Raw genomic sequence first — 23956 nt, 5'->3', positions numbered from 1 at the left:
AAAACAAGTTCCCCACAGTGCCTTGACTTGTCGTTCAAACAACAGAGCATCATCGAGCCAGATACCGCCATTTTTTTACAGCTGATTTGGGCTTGGTATGGGATCCTAACACCCCAAGCCACCAGTGGTCACCCTAACCTGAAAATGCTTTCCTAACAAGAGAGTCTGTTTTATTGACATTCAGCTTCAAGCATTTAGAATGCATCCAATCAGCAATGGAGGTCATTCAATTTTGAAAATTGACAGCACCCTCCATCGATCCCACAGACAGAGAGATGAAAAGCTGTGTATCATTTGCATAGTATGCCAAAGAAATCTCAAAAGATTTCACCACATTTGCCAAAAGCCTAATATAGATGTTAAAGAGTGTGGACTTAGGGCTGAGCCTTGAGGAACACCGTGTTCTAGAGTTCTCGTAGAAGATGAAAAAGGAGGGGATGTCACTTGAAAGATTGATTCTTAAAAAGCTGCAAACCAGGCCATGCCTTGCCCCGAACCCTAATCTCATAAATTCACCGTAACAGCACCTTTTACTGTGTCAAAAGCCGGGCTTAAATCTAATAAAATAATCGCAGGCTAGCCTACTTCGTCCGCGAATAAACGCAAAGGAGAGCAGATTTTGTAATGTGGGAGGGTCTAAACCCATTCTGCGGGGCATCTAGCAACTGATGTTTCTCTAAAAAGGCCATCTGGAGATTATTCACCTGCTTCTCCACTACCTTTGCCAAGAACAGTATGAGAGAAATGGGTCGATAATTTGCAGGCTAGACTGGGTCAAGTGAGGGCTTTTTAAAAGAGGAATAACTTTGGTGTGTTTCCATGCAGTGAACACCACAGCGTGGTTAAAGAGAGATTTCCTAGACTTAAAAATGTAGGAATAAGAAACTCCTGCGTTTTAATTAGAAGTTCAGCTTTAATAAGGTCATCAGGAGAACCCGACTGAACTTTATTCATAAGGGAGATGAAGGAGGTATTGTCCAGCACATCTAATTTCCTCAACTCCTACTCCTGCAGTATTCTGCCCAGCTTTAATATGAGGCCATCGACCTCAGTTCTACAAAAGTCAGCAGAAAAATGGATATAAATATTGTTGACCTTATTTAAGAAATAGTCCATAAACTTGTCACAACTCTCGTTAGATGCAGCGGCCAAATGCAGGTTAAATGCTGGTTTAGTCAAGTTGTGGACTATGGCATGCATATCTATAGAGGGGTTGCTACTTTTAATAAATGTTATAAGCATAGAAATCAGCACTAGCCTTTTTAATAATTTTGTGATAGACTTTCATGGCTCTCATTGTTTTAGCTAAGGCGTCATGATTTCCTCCCGCTGCGTTCAAGCATTTTACAGCTCTTTTTTTGTGCAATCAATTTTTCATCAAGCCAGGAGGCTAAAGGCCTCTTTTTCGGCCTGCCAGAGCGCACAGGTATAAAGACATCCAAAGCAGAGGTTAACCAAACATTTGTCATCAATACAGCTGACTCCGCGTTCCGGTCATAATTTGGAGTGTTAACCTGAATATGGTTGCCAAATGTCTTAATGTCAAGTTTCTGCCATTGCCTTCCACTAGCAGGTTCGGCTACAACAAAACCTGAGGGACTCTGGCTATTCAAATACATTGGGACCATAAAGTGATCTGACAGCACCATTGGGAGTGGGAAGGATACTCGGAGGTTGGGTAAACTGGAGAAGATGGGATCTAAGAAATGCTGTGCAGCATGCTTATGGCCTATCACTAATTGATTCACTTGAATGGCTTCCAAGTCAATGGTAAGAATTTGAGCATAGCTGCCATCAATCTGCTCAAAGCACAAGTTAAGATTACCTATAATGTTAAAAGTAGCAAATTTCACCACCAGAGGATAGATTTAGTGTACTAGAATCTTCCTAAAACATTTCACTGGCCCTGGAGTTCTGTAAATCAGGGGGCCCGAGAAAGTTATGTTTTTGTTTTGTTCAAATGAACCTGAAACGTTACATTTTCGCACCCCTCTATATTGCGAGATACAAGACTGCAAATAAGAGAATTTCTGTAAATATTTGCAACATCACCTCCACTCCTGGTAATTCTGTTGCACCTTTTGCTGGAATAGCCAGCAGGAAAAGCTAATACTGTCTCACCATGTGTAGACTGGTTGAGCCAAGTTTAAGTAAGGAACATAACATTAATGTTCTGTGATATAATCCAAGATTCCTGCATGGTGGCGCACCAGTGAGCGGCAGTTAATGCTAAACATCTTAAAACTTGTAGCACTAGGTCTTCCTACAGGAGACCCGTAAGTGGGTCTAGAGAGCTTAGAGTAAAATCACAATGCTCACAAATAGAACCCTCCTCCCAAGTCGAAGGATTAAGTGCACTCACTGCGCTGCTCAAGACAGTATAACATCAACTGGGAGGCAGAGTAATGGATGCTCTAGCTATTTAGAAGACAAGAGTCTCTGGCCCCTGGCACCATCGAGATGTGGACAGTTGCAGATGGGCTTGCCTTTGGCGCTCTGGCAGCGCATCCACACATCAGTCTGCCTTTTATACCTAGTAGGGCACTTAGGTTCAGACCACTGACTTTCAAGTAGCATCCTTACAGAGTAAAATGCTCCACTAAGACCATCAAACAAAACCAACCACACCCTCCCAAATCCTCCAACAAACTAACCGATTCATAAGCAGTTAAAAGGTCTTGAAGATAAAAATATAGCACACAATAAAAACACACTAAGACAAAGATAGGTTCTATGATAAAAACCACCTTTAGTAGTAGGGAGCGTCTGTGCATCACCATGCGTTTTACAATTAGTAGGGCATTAGGTCCGGGCATATGGCGGCCCACCAGACCGCTGACTTTGAAGTAGCACGGCCTAACCAAAATGGCCAATATGAAGCGTGATCCTTACAGTAAAATGCTCCGCTAGGACAATCAAAACAAAACTGACCACACCTTTCCCAGCCCTCCAACAACCCAACAGATTCAAAAACAGTTATGAACTCTCTAGAAAATAGCAGCAAATATAAACACATTTAAGGCTAAGATAAGTTCTATGATCAAAATAACCAGTAGTAGTAGGGTGAGTCTGTGCATTGGCTTACTTTTTGTAGTTAGTAGGGCACTTTGGTCCAGACATATGTTGGCCCACTAGACCGCTGACTTCCAAGTAGCACAGCCTAACCATATGGCTGAAATCTAAATTAAAAAGATTGTTGTGTTGGAAGAAATCATCTACTTTATGTATTCCAGATTCATGTGTGGTTTGTTTTCCTGCACAAAAGATGCACATCTTTAGGACCCATGAAGCCCAGTTTCTCTGCACATTTGTATGAATCCTGTTCCTATCCTTTCAAGTCTAATTTCTTTCAACAATTCTGGTTTGAATTGTATGCTTCATATCCACCAATCCTTTATTAGTTCTGCTCTCAAAGGAAAGAGCTATTGCACTTTGCAGTGAATTATTTTCGGGCAGCACTTTTTCCTTGCACCAGAGTAGTTCTCCAGAACACAAGGGTATGGAATGTAGCTGTACAATCAAAATTCGTATTTGGTAACCAGTCACACAGTGCCACTTAACTTATAGGAGTCTTCGCCATAGGGTCACTCAAGTGGTTCCACAGCAATACTTTCTTAGAATAGGGTGGATTACGGAATATGGGTGTCCTACTGTCGTAAGCTCTCTTAGTGCCATTCAACATCTTCCAGTTTACCAGTTTGTATTGAGGATTGCAAGGATACAGGGTTAAGTCCTTCCTGGATCACAGACATTTTCTCTCTCACATTTCAAACGTGGTTCCAAGAGTTATACTGTCATGTGCCATGGGACTTTATCGCCCAACTTTTAAATAAAATATTGCTGACTCCCCTTATAAAGCTGCTGTGTTTATGGTCAATTTCAGTCCAGTTCTTAGACAAAGCTTTTGAATCGACTACCACTCACATCTGTGGAGGGCAAAGAACACCTATCATTGTGTCTTTTGGCAAAAGGCCAATGGATGGGGCCTAACTATCTAACAATATGAACCCAAACAAAAAAATATAACTGTAGTAAGACACTCCACCATCACATGGCCAATAGATATCTAGTCAAAGGAAGTGAGTGAGTGGAAAAGTAAAGAATTTGACAGGAACCTTTGACACTCAACTCACAATAGCTACAGACTCCGCAAACGTTGTCACTGCAGGCTTTTAAAGTCTCCAAAGAAAAATAGGTCCTTACATTTTTTAGCATCTCAAACTAGTTTGGGGCAGTAATCGCTGTTATCTTCATTAATTATGCTCACTGTACACCTGATGCAAATTCTACAGAAGCCACAATATGGCGTGGTTCATTTATAAGTCTCAAGAAGCAGCATCACTTGTTTTTCTGACTGTCCCACTTTGTGGCTTTTCCATTGGTTCCCAATTACAGGTGAGCAAAATCTCTGCAAGTAAAGAGAAACAGGGTGATTTTTTTTGTTGCCTTTTGAGCAGAGTTAACGATGATCTGCTGTTGTTTGGGGGAAAAACAAAAAGACAGTTGCTATTAGAAGCACTGTGAGGTGCCAGGCAACGTATTTAAGTGCATTAAGGTAGATACATGGGGCAGACTGTTATATCCTTATTGTATTTATGTATGCTTCCCAGCCAAGCTGTATCCTAGCTGCTCAGCCAGAGTGAGAGTTGGTATTGGAATGTTGGTGTGACTGTAAAGCATGGAATGCTTGAGTGCCTGTGTGGATGAGTGGTGACATTTGGAGATGGGTTGAGCAGCAGGCAGGCTGCTCCTGGTGGGGCTGGGGTAAGAGCTGAAGAGGCTGGCATAATGGGTTCACCTGACTTATAGACTGATGTATATATTTATTTACCTGCAACTTGAAGTCAATAAAGAAATACTGAATATACAACTCGGCTATGTTTCTGGTAAGACACAACACAGACACCTGACAGCACTTCAAAGCAACTTCTCTAATAGGAAGTTCTGGTTTCACTGTTGCCTGCAGGGTCCTCCTGGTGCTGCAGCAGACAAAAGAACACATTTTCTCCACAGAGAAAATATTTCCCCTATAAAAACGTCCCTTAACCCCACCACAAAGTTAAGGGGGGTTCCCTTCCCTCTATATGGGAAAGAGAAGCCTAGGCAGATTAGAGTTAACTGTATGGTAAGGTGTGTGGTGTCACCCATATATAATGGAAAATGTGTTACGGCCTGGTCACTCCAAGTTTTGGGATTGACGCTTGGGTCTGCAGTGTTGATTCTGCATGTTAATACTAAGTCCAAACTGTGCCTACCAAGAGAGTGGATGCTTAAATCAGACCGGTAAAGCCTAGAGGCTGCACATTTTCCACCATTTCTGAGGCATGTTGTTCCTTGGTGAGTATACCCAGAGTTGAAATCACGCAGGAGCATAACTCTGTGACAAAGAACTTGGGTCAACAATGTCACGTCCATCATTTCTTCAGTGAAGTCAGGGTTGAATGCTGGTTTACGGTATATTAGAGACATGAATTGCTAGAGCATGAATAAATCTGCACTGTCATGTGCTCAAGTGAAGTATAGAGTAAACCGAACAGCTCCGAACATATCGTGGACTCTTTCTAGGTGAGTTTCCTGCCTCCACCTCTGGTGTGTTTTTCAATAGATTTTAAAATATGGTGGGAGAAGGTACCAAGCGAAGTTGCGATATCAGAAGAGAAACAGGTTTCAAACACCCCACAAACAGAACAGCCTTCTACCTTGATAATGTCTTGTTGTTTGGGAGAGAGTTTCAATTAAAGGCATTTATTAGCACTCTTTTAGCAATAGTTTTTACTTTTGTTTTGGAATCCTTGGTCTAATCCATACACCCGGTTACTCTGGCTGCAGGTCTAGTTTAGCTCGTTTAGGTATTCAATATCTAATGTCCACAACACGATTGTATTCTTCAATTTCTTAAGAATACGAAAAATCTAATTTTGTCTCTGTGGTTGTGATGTGAATTAATGTTTGCTGCTACTAAATGATGTTTTTTCTTACTAAGGGTCAATGTTGCATTTTAGTGAGTACGATTTCAGTTACAGTGGGACACCCTGCATAAGACATGTAATTATTCACTATTGTAATACTGTAACACTGTTTTATGTTTCCTGCAACATATTATTCTCTGTGTCCAATGTGATCTTCCGATTTTTGTTATCATATTTATGTGTTAGATAAGACCCTTTTTGGATTGGGTTGTAGAGTTGATATTTGGCTTGTGCCTTGTGTTCTGATACTGTATTTTCATGCTTTTTTATTGCTGGTTCTGCAAGTCACCTAGGTGTTTTCAGAGGCATCACGTGCATCAGCTCAAAGTATTTGGTATAACGATGCAAGTGCATGCACATGCCTAGAGTCTTACTTGCTATTATGGCCCTCATTCTGATGTCGGTCGGACCGCAACTAACGGCTTATGAGTTGCGGTTCAACTGATATATGCTGCTGCGGTCTAATCGCCGCATTAAAATGCGTGCAGGCGGAGGCAGCTGGTGTACGGGTTGTTTGGCACCTTCCGATTGGCTCAAAGAGCCCGTTGGATTGTCAGAGGGACAGTAATTGCTACAATAAGGGTGGTGCTTGCTATGGCACCCCCGTAGGTATTGCAATGTCCCTTTCCACCTGCCCTTTCAGAACGGTTCGCCTGCCATGAAAAGGCAGGTGAAAAGTGACTTTAGGGGCCCTTAGCAGGACCTTCTTCCCCTCTGGCCTCTGCTATGTAGTGGCGGTTGTCACAAATCGGGGGCAGGGGTGCGGGGGGCAGAAGAGGGGGGTAAAGGGAATTAAAAAAGAATAAAAAACACTTACCGGATGCGGTGTCTCTCCTCCGTGTCTCCGTCCCACACTCTCCCTTGTGGCCGGAACAGGAAGCACCCAGGCTCCCCTGAGCCAATCACAATGCTGCAATGCAGCATCGGGATTGATCTGAGTGTCATGGGTCGGCGTTCATCCAGGGAATCGGAGCCAGGGCATGTTCTCCTTGCAGGCTGTAATGCAGCCTACGTGGAGAACATGCAAAGTGCACATGAATGTTTGGCCGGCCCTCTGACATTCATGCACTCTTGGAATGGCCAAACCACTCCTCCCCTGCTCCTGTCATCAGAACAGCCTAGGGTGACCAACCGTCCGTAAATTTCATGGACAGTCCGTAATTTTGGCTGTCTGTCCGTTGTCCGTGAAGGATTCTTTAACGGACGCCATTTGTCCGTAATTTTAACTGGGCACAGCTTGCCCCCACCCCCCTTCTTGACTACGATGCTGTATGAAAGCTCAGATCCCCAGCAGCACTGTAGAGGCACAGCGGGATGCCAACCCTCACACCTCCAGCCCTTGATGAGCTGTTAAGAGGTGCTTGAAGGTGACAGAGGGAGGGGCTGCAGGTTCAGGAGCAGGGGGCATCCATTCACATGCAAACAGCCCTGAATGCGTCTTGTATCTGCTATTTAAAGGGGGGTTCACACATTCCATTTCTACCCAGGGCCCCAAACATCCTAGACAAGGCCAGATTACACCCCTGATTACACCGAGGCAGCACCTTCTCTTCACCAAGCTTAATTACTGTCACTAATTTGTAAGCAAACCTCGGTTCTTCAAACATGCATAATGTAATACAATAAAGAAATGGCACAATCGCACCCACACTGATTAACAAAGTATGGAGCACAATCAGTTCAATCAGTTCTCTTAGAGTATCTCCTGTAAGTACTGTATATCACAGTGGGGGATGGCATTTTGGACAGGGAGCCTGTCTTCTTGTTGTCTTGTGCAGGAGGGGGCGAGAAGCCCAAGATGATACTAGAATACTGCATGCCCACCCCTGTGCCCACCCTGGTGGATCACGTTCCCTCTCCTGTGATGACTCCTGCTCCTGTCCCCCCATGTGGTGGCTCCAGTCTACCCCCCGCCTGTGATGGCTCCTGTCCCCCATGTTGTGGCTCCAGTCCACCCCCGGCTGTGATGGCTCTTGTCCCCCCCTGTGGTGGATCCTGTCTCCGCCCTGGGTGGCTTCTGTCCCAGTCCTCGAACGGCCCCTGCAGCAAGGGTGAAGTTATTGATGGGCCTCTTCTCAAAAGGGCTCAGCTCAAAATTAATATGGAAAGGTGGGCGAGTAAGTAAGTGAAGGGATGTGTGAATGGCTGGATGAATTAGTGAAAGGTTGAATGGATGAATGAAAGATTGAATAAATGGATAATGAGAGAGGATAGATGGATTGATGAGTGAGGGGAAGGATGGAGAGAAAATGTAAATAGCTGGATGTAGGGGTGGAAGGGTAGCTGGATGATTGATGAGGGGAAAGATGGATGAGGGGAAGGATGATGGATGGAGGGGAAGGATGGATGGATGAGGGAAGGATAAATGGATGAGGGGAAGGATGGATGGATCGACTGAGGGGAAGGATGGATGGATGAGGGGCCGGATAAATGGATGGGTGAGGGAAAGAATGGATGAAAGGAAGGATGGATGAGGGGAAGGATGGATGGATGACGGGAAAGGATGGATGATGAGGGGGAAGGATGGATGGATGGATGGATGGATGGATGGATGATGAGGGGAAGGATGGATGGATGGATGGATGATGATGATGATAATGAGGAGAAGGATGGATGGATGGATGGATGATGATGAGGGGGTGGGTGAAAGGATGGATGATGAGGGGAAGGATGGATGGATGATGAGGGGTGGGTGAAAGGATGGATGGATGATGAGGGAATGGATGGATGATGAGGGGGTGGGTGAAAGGATGGATGGATGATGAGGCTGAGGGGATGGATGGATGATGAGGGGAAGGACAGATGGATGGATGATGAGGGAAAAGGATGGATGGATGATGAGGAAGAATGGATGGATGATGAGGGAAAGAATGGATGGATGATGAGGGGAAAGGATGGATGGATGATGAGGGGATGGATGGATGATGAGGGGAAGGACAGACAGATGGATGGATGGATGGATGATGGGTGGGTGAAAGGATGGATGGATGGATGGATAAGTGGGTGGGTGAAAGGATGGATGATTGGGTGGGTGAAAGGATGGATGGATGGATGATGAGTGGGTGGATGAATGGATGGATGGGTGGGTGGGTGGATGGTGGGTGGGTGAAAGGATGGATCAGTGGATTGGATGGTGGGTGGGTGAAAGGATTGATGAGTAGGTGGGTGGATGGTGGGTGGGTGGATGATGGGGGGTAGGTGGATGAGTGAAACGATGAATGGATTGATGGATTGATAAGTGCAAGGGTAAATGAATGGACATATGAGTGAAAGGGTGGGTGTAAGGATGGATGAGTGAGTGAAAGGGAGGGTAGATGGACAAAAGGATGAATAGATGTGTGAAGGAGTGAAATGATAGATGGATGAGTGATAGGGGCAATGGATGGATTCATGAGTGGATGAGTAGATGGATGGATGGGTGGGTGGATGGATGGAAGGAAGGCTAAGTGAAAGGGTCGATGGAGAGAGAAAGGGAGGATGGATGGATGACTGAAAGGGTGGATGGGAGGGAGGATTAGTAAGTGAAAGGATGGCTGGATTGGTGAAAGGGTAAATGGCTGAATGGATGAGTGAATGGATGGATGGGATGAAGAGTGGATGGATAAGTGTACAGATGGATAAGGTGAAAGGGTGGATGGATGGATGGATAATGGAGGATGAGTGAAAGGATGGATGAGGGGATGGATGAAGGGATGGATGAGTGAAATGATAGATGGAAGGATACATGATGGATAGGTTTGCAAATGGTTGAATATGTTTGGAAATGGCTGGGCTTACTTATATACTATTGCGCGACCTCTGATGTGTCTGTAAAACGTACCTATTGTCCTGAAGTTTTGTCCTGAATTTTGACCTCCTGTCCTGAATTTGTGTCCTGAATTTTGACCCTTTGTCCTGAATTTTTACACTCACCGTCCTGAATTTGCACCAATGCCAGTTGGTCACCCTAAAACAGCCCCGCCCACAAACCTGTTGCAGCTGGAAAACATAAACTGAAAATAACCTTGAGTTATTATCATTGTATGTTCCCTTTCTTTCACTGTTTCAAAGCAGTGGGGCGACGCTCCTCTGCATTAGTGGAGGAGCTGCTGCTGCCTCTATGGAGCCTGGGGGGTGGGCACCTAAGGTGCCCCTAAACATCCCTGCACCATGTGGCAGGCACTGCATGGTGCCTGCCACATGGTGAAGGGGTGATTTAAAAGTGTACATTTTTTATTATGGCTTGTGCTGCAAGCCGCAGCACAAGCTGCAAAAGAAAATGTACACTTTGTGACTGCCGTGAAGACGTCGCATTGCAATAATGATAGTGGGACTGTTGAATCCTTGTGGGGCAGTCCCGTTTCCAAAACAATGTCGGACCAGCATCGTAATGATGTCCTATATGTTTGTCATTCTCCGTGGTACATATGATTTAGCCCATTCAATTCCTGTGGTCAATATTACATGTCTGATTTTTTACCTCATGAGGTCTGCTCTGACCGACCCCCCCTCTTTGCTGCATTTGTTCTTTGGAAACCCAGTGATGTTTTAGGACTTCAGATTCAATGACGCAGGTGTTTATTGGGTCATTAGGAGTTCAGTGTAAGGACTCTAAGGTGTGGTTCCAAATTTCTCCACAGCATCGGGATATGTGCAGAGGGACTGGATGTGGGTCAAATTTGGCATAGATTTCTAGAAACTGGGTTCTTTGTAAAGAAATGTGTTGGAGAAATGTAAAAAAAACAATAGTCTCAAACAACCAGAAAGAAATTCCAGAAACTGACTGCTGAAGATGCAGTGACACCACATAAGAACGGTGGTAGGACTTCTGCTTCATATGACTTGACTATGTTATTATGGGGGACGCCTGAAAACTGTTTGTGCCTTCCACAGTTGGGACTCCGGATCCTAGGGTGAGATGCACCTGGAGACGCCAACATGCATCGGGTGAGGAGGAGCACACACCCTCACAGCGCTTCAAAGCACAAAACAGGCTCCAGCTGCCTGGGGGATGCCTGAAACTGTTTGTGCCTGCTGCAGTTGGGATTCTGGGTCCCAGGGTGAGCTTTGTCTGGAGGTGCCAATGTGCAACGGAGGGAGGAGGAGGAACACACCCCCTCACAGTGCTTCAAAGCACGATGCAGGCTACCCCTGCACTTGGACGCGTACAGGCTGCACCTGGGCCAAGCCAGGGCCATCCTGTACCCGTTGCTGCTAGAAAGAGCTGGGGTGCCCTCCCCCTGGTTCCAGGTTTGAAGCTCTTTGCAGCTCCGTGGTTAGGCCGTGTGATCGTTAGCCTGTTTCAGCATATGTGGCTTTCACCCTTGTCACCTTTATTCCTCTGAGAGGCTTGTGATGGATATTCCATCTGTAGTCTGGCTTGTTTGACTGTCCGGGGTTTTAGGCCAACACCTCATAATGGGGAAACACAAACTGGGTGCTTCCAACCTGGCCGCAGCAAGAGATACCACCATGGATGACTTCTTGCTCTGGCAGTGGGCATTATAGCCAAAGAGATACAGCTAGCCAAGAGGAGACTGTCCCTTGTTTCTGATGACCCTGAAATGCCCTTTTCCACCTCTCCCAGGGTTGAGCTGCTTTTTGCTGGGGGCTTACCTCATGGAGGAAAGGAGGGCATTGACATGCATGATACAGGACCAGATCTGTTCCAAGCTGGTGTTATTTCCCTGACCATAACTCGATTGCTCCTAATGTCGCCAGCCCCCTCCTGTTAAGCAGAAATGTAGAGGAAATAGCCCAGACTCATGGCTCCAACTTCTGTCTAGAAGTCTGCGTCCTCCTGCAATTCTGACTGCACTCCTCACAATGTACTCCTGGCATTGGGGGTCCTAATGATTTGTTCGATGCCTGGAAAACTATTCTGTCAGCGGTCTTTTGCCTGTGATGGATCGCCTGACAGCCATTGAAAATAATCTATCTGTGCTTTCAGAGGTCATGGTCAGGGGATTTAGCCCTGGTGGTGGTCCCAGGGAAGCTAACCAGCCCACCACCTCAACCATGGTTCCTCAGTTGGCTGTTCCCGCTATTGTGACTAGGGGTCCAACCCACCTGAGTCTATTGCCACCTATACCCTTGCATTCTGGTTCATCCTTTGACGATGCCTCATTTTATCACCCCAGCCAGCACCCGCACTCCCTTGTTCCAGTTACCATCAATTTGCAGGCTCTGTTTCAATGATTGCTTGGTATGGCCACCACACGGGTCAGTGGTAAGTTGTTTTCAGATTACCTCCTGCCTCTATGTTCCTATCCTAGCTAATGTCCCGAAGCTAAAGTCACGGGTTATTGAACGTTCCGAGCAGCTGATGACTAAGGTCACCCATTGGTTGAATCAACATGTTCAACACAAACTTAATATATTCCCCAAACTTCTCTATGAGCACAGGGTTCCCTGGATTGAGCCCACGAGAAAGGAATTCAATGGGGATAGTGTCATTGTAAACTTTGCTAAACCAACAGAGTGTATGTGTGCCTCATATATGGGGTTTGCCATGCAGAGCAATGTAAAGGTCCTCCCACTGGGGTATTTTTACATGCCAATGGGTCCAAAGGTTGAGCCACTTAGATCTTCTGATAACCTGATGCAGACTTCTCCTTTTTCCGTTACTGTCACTAATCGCTTTCCGGCCTTGTCTGGTCCCTGTAGCAATGGCTGACTGGGTATCTCTCTGAATTTATGATCAGATTGCACTGAGGGGACGGATTGCTGTGCTTATGGTTTTGTTTTGGAAGCATCCTGGAGGGGTATTGTACTGCCCCCCAATGCCAGCCAGCTCCAAAGTAGGGATGAATTGGAGTCCAGTTATTTTTCTCACAATAGTGGGCTACAAATTGTCCTGGCCGGGTACTTTAACTCTAAGGTGGGTTCAGGGGTGTGAGGGGTTTCGACCTGGATGCCTTGCCGCCGGATATGAAATCCCTGGGCAATGGTTTTTGGCCCAGTGACAGAGGACTGCAGCCTATTCCTTATCTGGTCAGGTTTGATTTTTGCAATATATATCTTTGGGTTGCTCCTCTCTGTTCACTAGATATCTGGGAAGGATCCTTGATTTTTTGCAGTTATCCACTCTTTTGCCAGTAGCACCTATGATTTTGACATTCGAGAGTCAATTATTAAGGGTATTCTGATAAAGCAGACCACCCCCCCATTGCCAAGCCCACTCTTGGTTTCACAAGAGCTGCAAGGAAGCCAGTAGATGTTTAATGCAAGCTCTGAAAACTATCCCACGGGACCTGGTAGAAATCGCGAACTGTAGGAGGGCTTACAAGTCTGCCATTCCTAGAAGGAAGGCTGAACTAAAGGAGGAGGTTTGGAGCGCCTTGGCCTTGGCCTGTAGAAGAGGCAACTCTGATTTATTTTGCAGACAGTCAATTATAACCAGCGGACTAACCAGATATGTGATAACATAAGTGCTGATTCTTGGGTTGTGCAATTTAGGGAGGTAAACGATTCGCATGATTCTACTGAACTCGTTGTGTCCTTATCCTCTTTTCCACTCGTTATCGAGCTCACAGTTGAGTAAATGGCCGTAGCGATTCATAACAGTTCTATGCACAAAGTCCTGGGGCCTTACGTAGTCCCCATGGATTTATATAAACAGGAGGTGGATGTTGGGCCCCCGATTTTAACTAATTATGCTAACTTAGCCTGCCAGGTAGGGTTACCCAGGACATGTCCTTCTGCCATTATAGTTCCCATTTTCAAGAAAGAAGATAGGGCTTCTCCTTGTTGTTATATTCCTATCTTCCTTCTTGATTCCACCTTCAAGGTCATTGGCAGGGTCATTCATGACTGAATCCTGTCCTGGGCAATAGATAACCATATAATCGTCAATTTCCAAGACGGTTTTAGACATTGACTGAGGACTCTGGAGCAATGCCTAAATCTTTACCTCCTTAAAAAAACAAATACATCTTGGCCAAAGAGGGTCCTCTGTATCTCGCTTCCGTGGACCAGTATGCACTGTTGATAGCATTGTCAGGTCCTAACTTTGTGAGGTTCTCCTTTATCTGGGGCTTGACCCAGTCCTGGTGGTATTTCTATGTGCCCTCCATTATGATTTGAGTGCTTGTATTAGATTTGGGCAGGCAGGCGAATGTACAGAGAGCTTTGGTCTGGGATAAGGGGTCTGACAGGGGTGCGTACTTGCCCCCTTTTTTGTTCCTTGTGTACAACAATGGTCTGGAGGCAGCGCTGATGGCCAATGGCAGGGACCTGCTGACTGTGAAGGGTAGACGAGTCCCTGTTCTTCTGTATGCCGATGACGCCGTCTTAATGTCTTGAACACCGAACGGCCTCTAGGACTTATTGAATACTTTTGTTGATTTTATGAGTGGCCAGGGATTGTGTACGAACCTTACCAAGACAATTGTGAGTGGAAGTGAGTTTACTCTCACCACTTTCACTCCGGGGTACCTCCCTGGATCAAACTCATGAATTCTCCTACTTGGGGGTTACTTTTGACTCAAATGGGTCTTGGGGACCCTGCATAAAACGGAGACACCTGAAGTATTGCAACTCTGGGGGATTCCTCTTCAGCTGGGAGTCCAAAATAATCAGTGACTGCCCTTGCAGAGATTTATGCCAAGAAATGTGTCCTGAACCTCACTTTTGGTGCTGGTTTGTGGGGGTATAAAGTTGTTAAGCGCCTCCAAGCTTAGGAGAGCAAGATTTGTAGATGAGTACTTGCTATGTTATCAATGAGGGACTGGGTTTTCCATTTGTGGAGGATGCACTTAAATTGGCTTTCCTGATGTTAGGGTGCTCTATCGGGTGCAACATGGAGGCCTCGTTGAATAGGGACATTGTTTTGGACTGCCTTGGCTGTGATAGAGGCCTTTGTATTCTGAGGCTCAGATGTGTCAAAGATACGTCCAACAAGCTAGGCAGACAATACATTTACTTCGCCTGGCCAACTTACAACGAAGGATACAAAATGGCTTCAAGATGCTTTTAGGGAACACCTTGCCAAGGAAAGGGAGGCCCATGAATTGCAGAAACCTGCAAACAGATTATGTACTGGTACATACCACCCTTGGCATGGAACCTTACTCTGCCATGGGACCGAGCAGAAGGGATAGGGCCCTCATCAGGTTCACGTTGGAACTGATCAGGTGTCAACTTTCTTTTCCTCTGGGCCTGTTCAACCCAAAGGAAATCCTGGCCTGCCCCTGTGACAAGCGTTCTCAGCAAATATTCCCTTGCTCATTTCATCTTTTTCTGCAGGTTCTATTGTAGTTACCTATCCCTACCATTTGTTTAATTAAACTAGGAGGGATTAGAACTGAATTAAGGAATCGGTATCCTGAAGAAGGCCATTGACCCAGTAGGGCATTTGGAATTTGCTGAAAACCTGTCAGTACATGCAGACAGGGTCATGGAGATGTAGCTCCTCCTATATACCTGTTTTTAACCCTGACAGGGGGCGGGGGTACAAATAAATAAATATAAGAGTATCCACTTAGACAGTTTTGAACATCTTTTTTTCTGCAATAGGGATCCCTCTTTTGAAAATATTATTTTCTATAAAAAAAATATGCGCTGGTCTTCGCCAGAGTGTGTTAGCGGCCTTATGAAGAGGCATGACAATATTTAGTGGGTGAGGGCAATTTTAACAACCCATAGAGTTTTCCAGTAGGTCTTTCTCCCTCTACTGTCTTCATTCTCCACATTCCCTGTCCTCTACTAGAGTAGATGGGTATTTGTCCTTCTTGTGTACTGAGCTCTATAGTCTGGTTGGGAGAGCAAGGGAAGGCCCATTCTCTAGTATCCTCCAAGGTTTGTGTATATGTTATAGTTACGCCAGGATATTTTTGTTCCCCCCCCTGTTGAGAGGCACCTCAATTTCCCGATAATCCCCAGCCCTTCTGTATTTACAGTCTCGCCCGAACCCTAAGGTCTGCCTCAGTGTGGTTACCTTCCTCAAACATGCTTTACAGCTTAGGCGATCTTTACAGTTTTATCTGACTCATGTTTCGCACTATGTGCCCCGGCATTCCGTTCTCTTTTTGTGCTATTTATGATAATGTATTTTTAATATCCAATATGCACTTTATATTTATGGCTGCTTAATACTTCTTGTGTTTTGCTGTATCATTGGGATGCCACAGTGCCAGCATTCGTCCCCAATGCTGTTGCGTTTTTATGTGAGTTTATATGATGTTGTTTATCTGTATGAGGGAATTGTGCTTTTATGGTTCATCATTTTTAATTGAAATAAAGCTGCTGCTGCTGATGATGATGACGTTAGTATGGTATAAAACATTTCTTTAGCTGCTGTGAAATAGATGTTTTTCCGTTTGAAATATAACCATATCTTGTTTGCTGGGAGACCTGTTCTTTTGCTAGTCAAAAATAAGAGTACGACTATGGCAACAATTTTAGAGAAGGGGGGCTTGGGGGAGGGCAGCCGACCCCTGGGAGGTCTCCTCCCCCGGGCGGTTTGGGAGATCTGGGTGGGGCCCTCTTTCTAGCAGATTCCATTTGGGCTTCTTTTGGGCTATTTTTGGTAGGGTTATTAGCCAAGCATATAAATGGGCCGGGCTCCCTTTATCGGGCACCATTTTGGGCTTAGGTGACCTGGTGGCCGGTTGATTCTTTAGCTAGTTTTTTGTCAGAGTTTGTGATAGTCCTTAGTCTCTATTTGTAGTGATCTCTATTGGTTATTATGGCTGGAGAGGATTATCGTGTACTTGAAGCTATCCGTCTTCTCAGCGAGGCGGGTCGTTTGGACCTGGTGATAGGCGACCGGGTGCAGGCCGAGCCTCCGCGTCACCAGAGGGAGGCATCGGCGAGAGTATCGGCTGTGGTGGCAGCATGTTCTTCCCCCAAACGTCGGAGACAGGTCGGGGTAAGTGAACGGGCCGCTCTAGAACGAGGAGGGCGGGTGCGAGGTCACGTCGGGGGAGTGACTCAGGGTCGTCTGACCCGTCGAGTAATTTGGGCCTTTCTGTGGGCGGTGTGGTTTTGGAGGATGAATTTCACACTGTGCCGGCGGAGGTATCAACGGTCGATATTCGCAACAGGGCGGCCTCTACTCCTGTTTTGCGAGGCCGTCGTGCTTCGAGGCAGCGTGGTTGCACGCGTCGCTCTGTTTCGGCCTCCGCGGTGGCGGTTTCTGACGTCACTGGTGGAGTAGTGGCGGAGGCCATTTTGGATTTTGAATACTTGGCGCCGCGACCGTTACAGGGCGGTCAGGTGCAGGTTGTGTCTGATGTTGTCGCTCCCCAGAGCGTTATCAGACAGACAGTTTCTTCGGCTCCTGTGGTGGTTGAATCGGATGTGGTGGGTGCTCCTTCTATTTTACAGCCTTTAGCGTTGTTGTCTGGTCCTGTTCTTACTGAGAGCTCTGGTTTGGTTGCGAGTGGTGCGGCGGATAGGGACCAAACTAGCCCTTTGTTGTTTTCCCCTGCGGTTTCTACTAGGGGGGAAGCGGTTTCATTTGGTAGTGGTTCTTTGGGCGAGGGGGAATGGGCGCAGATGGGGATTTTGGAGGGAGCTGGGCGTGGGGATGGGTCGTTTCATGTTGGGGATTCTTCTGGCGTGGGTCTTCCTGCAGCGAGGTTCCGTTCGTTAGGGGTTTTGGAGGGTTTACCTTCTTGGGGGGAAGGGCGTGGAGATGCCTCTTTTCAGCGGGGTTGTGGTGAGGGTGGTTCTTTTCATAGGTTGTCGGGTGACTTTCAGTTTACTGGATTGCATGTTGATAGGAGGGTTGGAGCGAGGGGTTCCTTGGAGGAATCGAGGGTTCAGGATTCGACAGCTCAGGGCCCCGCGTCAGAGTTTATACAGTCATTGTTGGATCTTAGTTCTGAGGAAGAAGTATGCGAGCCGTCTCCTCCTAGGTTAAGTGCTGCTTTGAAAAGGAAAGGCGCAGGTGGTTCTGTGGTTTTTACAGAAGCTGGGCACGGTTTTGGTGGTAGAGCAGGTGATTTGACTTCAGTTCCTGGTGTTGTGTTTAGTAAGGGACCCGGCACACCAGTCCGGCCTTTTTCGTTACAGGTTGGAGTTCGCACGGGAGCAGCAGACTTGGCAGGGCGGCAGGCAGCCCAATCACGCCAAGGAGAAGTGCGGGTGGAGCCTGGCGCGGCACGTCCCATACCAAAGAGGGATCCCGTCGTGGCCATCCCACGCAGGTTCAGCACGACCTCGATGGCCCCAACGAGGGATTTTGGCATAGGCGGTGTAAGCAGGTCAAGCGCGACCTTACCGGCCTCAACGAAGGAGCCCAGCGCCTTTCATGAGAGCGGGTCATGCACGACCTCTCTTGTGCCCCGTGGTTTTCGTAATAATGCATTAAATTTTACAGGAGACCAGGAGGTTGTAATTGGTAATAGCGGAGGAGCGTACCGGCGAGTGCAGTCGGCCTCCCCGCCCAGGTCAAGTGTGAGGGCTCATAAGGCCCATGGTCGTTCGAAAACGGTTGAAACAGTTCTGAATACAGTGGTTGTACCTACTCCTTCCCAGTTGGAAGAATCATTAATTTTGGATTATGACGAGGACAGCCCTGAGGAGGGCGAGGTGCGGGAAGTGGTGTCTGGGGGGGGGGGGGGGGCATTCTAATGTCTCTCACAATGTGTTGCAGGCACCGGTGGTGCGGAATCGTGCAGAATCGTCAAGGCCACGAGTGCTCGGCCCCTCGGTGAGGGCTCCTCGGAGGGCAGACGACGGTTCTCGTACGGAGTGGAGGACGGAATCCAGTCAGCCTCCTTTATTACGCCCAGGTGAGACTGTGGTACATTCTGTGCGACCAAAAATGGTCTCTATTGGTATTGGTGTGGACTTAGTCTCTAGTGAAAGTGATGGTAAACTATGCAAAGGTCGTGTGGTTAAAGACCAAGGTGTCGGCACAAACGGTGATGATATAAGTACAAGCTCTAAAGTGGATAGTGGCACTTCCACTGTTGGTTTGGGCACTTCTAAAAATGTGTTACACAGTAAAGAGCTAAAAATTAAAAAGTTGCCGTATATGGGGGTTACCAAGCCCTTGGGGGCTCATTTAATGCTCAGCACAAAAGAACGTATTTGGAACGGTGAGTATGTGGAACTGCTGAAATTGTTACATAGGGAGGTTCGGGCCAAGGAAGGCTCTAAGGAGGAAGAGTATGAACTGGCTAAGCGCCCTAAAGTTCCGTTAAATATTGAGAATTGGACGGCTGCCTTTTTAATATATGCCAGCATCTATTGTGAGAAGTTTCCTGAGCGCTGCGTATCATTATTCAAGTATATGGATGTCATTCGAAAGGCTCAGATTACAAGAAATGATTTCGCATGGGCTCAGTATGATGAGGAGTTTAGGGCGTGCATGGCTTGGGACCCAGAGGCGAAATGGGGGGAGTTGGACACTGACCTTTGGCAGCATACCATGGGTTCGTCTGCTAGTGGTAGAACTATTTTCACAGCTAGCGGTTTTCCTTTAGTTTATCGCCCCTTTCAAGCTCGTCCCACCCGGGGAGGGGCGGGAGCCAGTTCTACCACGCAGTCAACTACAGGCACGTGCTGGGATTTTAACAAGGGGGTGTGTAACAGAGAATTCTGTAAGTTCCGGCACGAATGTTCCCAATGTGGCAGGAAAAATCATCCTTTGTCCAGATGTTGGGGTCCCAGGCCTTCCGGAGGTCCACAAGGTTCACAGCAGGGTACAGGAGCTTATGTCGCACCACAGCAACCCCCAGCTCCCAGGGGAGGGAAGTCATCAGCCGGTGCTGGGCCCAAAGGCTCGTACACCGGTTAATGTCATTAACTTGGCTGCCGCTTTGCGGGACTATGTGCCCGCGAGGCTGCGGTCGTTTTTGTTATCTGGTTTCCAATTTGGTTTTCGGTTAGGTTATGAGGGACCTCGTTTGAGACGTTGGTCAAAAAATTTGAAGTCGGCAAGCGAACATCCTGCTATTGTGCAAGCAAAGTTGGACAAGGAAGTGAGTGAGGGTAGGATGGCAGGTCCTTTTGATGATTGGCCTTTGGTGAATTTGATTGTGTCCCCTATTGGAGTGGTCCCCAAGAAGGAGCCTGGGCAGTTTCGGCTCATCCAGCATTTGTCCTGGCCAGAGGGTGAGTCTGTGAATGATTTTATTGACAATGACGCTGCCTCTGTGTCTTACTCTTCTGTTGATGTGGCTATGCAACTGGTTGTAACGGCAGGCCCTGCTGCTTTAATGGCAAAATGCGATATTAAATCTGCATTTCGACTGCTTCCAGTCCATCCTGAAGACTGGAGTCTTCTGGGCATCCATTTCCTTGGTAAATGGTACGTGGACAAAGCACTGCCAATGGGTTGCTCAATCAATCAATCAATCATAGACATTTATAGAGCGCTCTACTTACCCGGAGGGTCTCAAGGCGCTAGGGGGGGGGGGGGGGTGCTGCTACTACCCGAACAGCCAGGTCTTGAGCTTCTTCCTGAAGGCGAGGTGGTCTTGGGTCAGGCGCAGGTCGGTCGGGAGGGAGTTCCAGGTCTTGGCGGCCAGGTAGGAGAAGGACCTTCCTCCTGTTGTCGTTCTTCGGATGCGGGGGACGGCGGCGAGGGCGTGACTGGCTGATCGGAGGTGTCGTTTGGGAGCGTAGAAGTTGATGCGGTTGTTGAGGTAGCTCGGGCCTTGATCGTGAAGCGCTTTGTGTGCGTGGGTAAGGAGACGGAAGGTGATTCTCTTGTTGACCGGGAGCCAGTGCAGGTCTCTTAGGTGTCCGGAGATGTGGCTGTGTCGTGGGATGTCGAGGATGAGTCTGGCTGAGGCGTTCTGGATCCGTTGGAGTCTCTTCTGGAGCTTGGCGGTGGTTCCGGCGTAGAAGGCGTTGCCGTAGTCCAGTCGGCTGGTGACGAGGGCCTGGGTGACCGTCTTCCTGGTCTCGGTGGGGATCCACCGGAAGATCTTCTGTAGCATGCGCAGGATGTTGAAGCACGACGAGGAGATGGCGTTGACTTGCTTGGTCATGGAGAGGGAGGAGTCCAGGATGAAGCCCAGGTTGCGTGCGTGGTCTGTTGGTTTGGGTGCGGTTCACAGGGCGGGGGGCCACCAGGAGTCGTCCCAGGCGGAGGGCAAGAATCCAAGAACTCGGACTTTCGTCTTGTCCGAGTTCAGCTTCAGGCGGCTGGTCGACATCCACTCGGCTACCTCTTTCATTCCTTCGTGAAGGTTGGCTCTGGCGGCGGCGGGGTCGTTGGTAAGGAAGAGGATCAGCTGGGTATCGTCGGCGTAGGAGATGATGTTCAGGTTGTGTTGGCGTGCGATGGCCGCGAGGGGGCTCATGTAGACTGCGATGGCCGCGAGGGGGCTCATGTCATGTGCATTGTTTGAAACCTTTAGTACGTTTCTGCAATGGTTTTTTACTCAACGAAGTGGACATGAGTTGGTCACGCACTACTTGGATGACTTCTTCTTTGTGGGGGCAGCAAATTCTTTGGACTGCTATAATGCTCTCACAACGTTTCAGTCCTTGATGAGTCATTTGGGTGTACCATTGGCTCCCGAAAAGACCATGGGTCCTTGCGCGACCATGTCTTTTTTGGGAATTGAACTTGACTTGCATTTGATGCAAGCTCGTCTTCCTATTGAAAAGAAACAGAAAATGCTGGATTTGGTGGGAGCAATGTTGGGAAAGGAAAAAGTGTTGGTAAAGGAGATTCAAGTTCTGCTGGGGCACCTTAACTTTGCTTGCAGGGTGGTCAGGGCGGGCAGGACTTTCTGTAGGAGGTTGGGTAGAGCTCTGTCTGGTCATTACCTACCACATCATCGGGTGAGGCTATCAGCGGGGGTCAAGGAGGACCTGCGTATGTGGATTTTCTTTTTACATTCCTTCAACGGTGTGCCCCTATGTCGTGAGGTGGACTGGTGTTGGGATGTGCAAATATTTTCTGATGCAGCAGGCAGTGAGGGTTTTGGACTGTACTGGCAGGGCAAATGGTGTGCTCAGCAGTGGCCGGAACACTGGAAGAACGGAGGCAGGAGTATTGCCTTTTTGGAATTGTTCCCTGTCGTGCTGGCCATTACAGTGTGGGGTCAGGATTTGTCCCACAAAAAGGTGCTTTTTCGCATTGACAATATGGCTGTGGTTCAAGTGATTAATAAACAGTCGGCCAGGGACCCTCAGATCCTAAAACTCCTTAGAGTGTTTGTGTTGGGATGTCTGAAATATGATATTTGCTTTCGGGCCCTGCATGTTCCTGGCGTGGATAATGACATTGCGGATGCTTTGTCTCGTTCACAGTGGGAGAGATTCTGTGGGCTTGCTTTGGAGGCAGACGAGGAGCCGACTCCCATGCCGGACCATCTGTGGACGGTAGGCAACACAGGGTTATTCAATTGGCTCTAGGCTCCCTGGCCCCTTCCACTAAATTGGCGTATGAGCTAGCCTGGAACGAGTTTTTGGCGTCGGGTGCCTGTAAGAGAGAGCTGGCTTGGCAAAGTTCTGAAGATGTTGTTCAGTTTATTTTGCGTCTCATGGACAGGGATTTATCCAGAGTTACCATTGCTGGCAAGCTGGCAGGCGTTTCATTTATGGGTAAGCTGTTGTGAGGATATGCCCCGTCGGCTGGGGAGTTGGGTAGGCGAATGTTAGAAGGGTGGTCTCGGGAGCGGGGCGGTGTTCGAACCCTTCGGTCCCCTTTATTGTGGCAAAAACTGTTCCACGTGATTTCTGTACTGCCTGTTGTATGTACTGATCGAGTAGAAGCTTGTTTGTTTACCACTTTGATGGTATGGATGTTTTTTGGTGCGTTCCGGGTTTCTGAGCTGCTGGGAAATAAAACTGCTCGAGGTCTTCTGTGGGGGGACGTTCAGTTGTCGGTTAAGGGAGTTCATGTTTGGCTCTCTCATTCAAAAACGGATCAGAGAAGTTCTGGCAAGGGGGTTTGGTTGGAGGCGGTTTCCCCTCCGGAGACGTGCCCTTTACGCTGGGCTCATTGCTGGAAAGAACTGTCGGGTGGGGTTTTGGATCACCCAGTTTTTCGTCATATGAATGGTTCCTTGGTGTCTAACTATCAATTGCGCATGGTATTGCGTAAAGCGCTGCGTCACATTGGCTTGGACGATACGCTGTATGGTACGCACTCATTTAGGATTGGGGCGGCCACAGAGGCTTTTAATAGGGGTTGGTCGAGGGAAGATATCATGGGCCTGGGGCGCTGGACTTCAAACTGCTTTCAGCGCTATGTCAGGAGCAAATCTAGTGGAGCCCATGCGTCCTCTTCTGTTTTGCCTGTCTGATACTGTTTTCTTTTTCAGGTTCCGTGGCTGGTCCTCGCGCTGCTTTTCTAACGGTGTGGATCGTGGGCCATTCGTTCGTTAAACGGGCGCAAGTTCAAGCTCGACAAAGTTATTTTGGAACATTGTTAGGTTTTAATGACCGCTTATTCAACATGGTGTGGAGAGGTAAAGGGGGCATGTTGTGGAAAGAATTAATTCCTGCTCTCAATTCCTGGATGGTAGGTGGGGTTTGTCCTGATGTTCTGGTTCTCCACCTGGGTGAAAATGATTTGGGTTCAGTGAAGGGTGTCGTTCTTCTCCGGGCAATGAAGAAAGATCTGTCTTTGATACAAAAGCAGTGGTCTGGGTGTCATGTTTTGTGGACAGAGTTGGTCCCCAGGAGGGTTTGAAGGAACGCTATAAAGCCGAAGGCGGTCGATAAATCCTGTAGAAAGCTTAACTTGGAAGTTTCTAGGTTCTGTAGAGACCTGGGTTTTGGGCGTATCGTCCACAGCGATATTAAGTATGATGCGGTTGAATTTTTTTAGAGGTGATGGTGTTCATTTGTCCCGGATGGGGATGGATTTGTACCTCCTAGAGCTGCGCGAGGTCTTGTCTCGCTGTCTGACGGTTCAGCACTTTGTAGGTGAATAGTGTTGGTTAATTGTTTTGCTGTTTTTTCCTTTCCCCCCTCTTCCCCCTGGTTTGCCCCTCCGTTTGTGCTTGTGGGTGGGGGGCAGAAAGGTGGGGTTCTTTCCCTACTCGGTCTTTCTCCCCACTGCTTTCTGGGTGGCGGTTTATTCTGGAATT

The 23956-nt window shown here is 47.5% G+C and overlaps 1 protein-coding gene across 1 annotated transcript in view; it reads left to right on the top strand.

The window, feature by feature from the left end:
- Nucleotides 1-23956, top strand: part of LOC147747647 (ferric reductase 1-like) — a 400432-nt gene that overhangs the window by 238870 nt on the left and 137606 nt on the right. The gene's annotated exons all lie outside the window — the stretch shown is intronic.

This window comes from Lissotriton vulgaris, chromosome 1_1 (genome assembly GCF_964263255.1).
Source record: "Lissotriton vulgaris chromosome 1_1, aLisVul1.2, whole genome shotgun sequence".
NCBI classification, from domain to species: domain Eukaryota; kingdom Metazoa; phylum Chordata; class Amphibia; order Caudata; family Salamandridae; genus Lissotriton; species Lissotriton vulgaris.
Note: the sequence above shows the minus strand (reverse complement) of the source record. Positions and strands in the feature narration are given on the sequence as shown.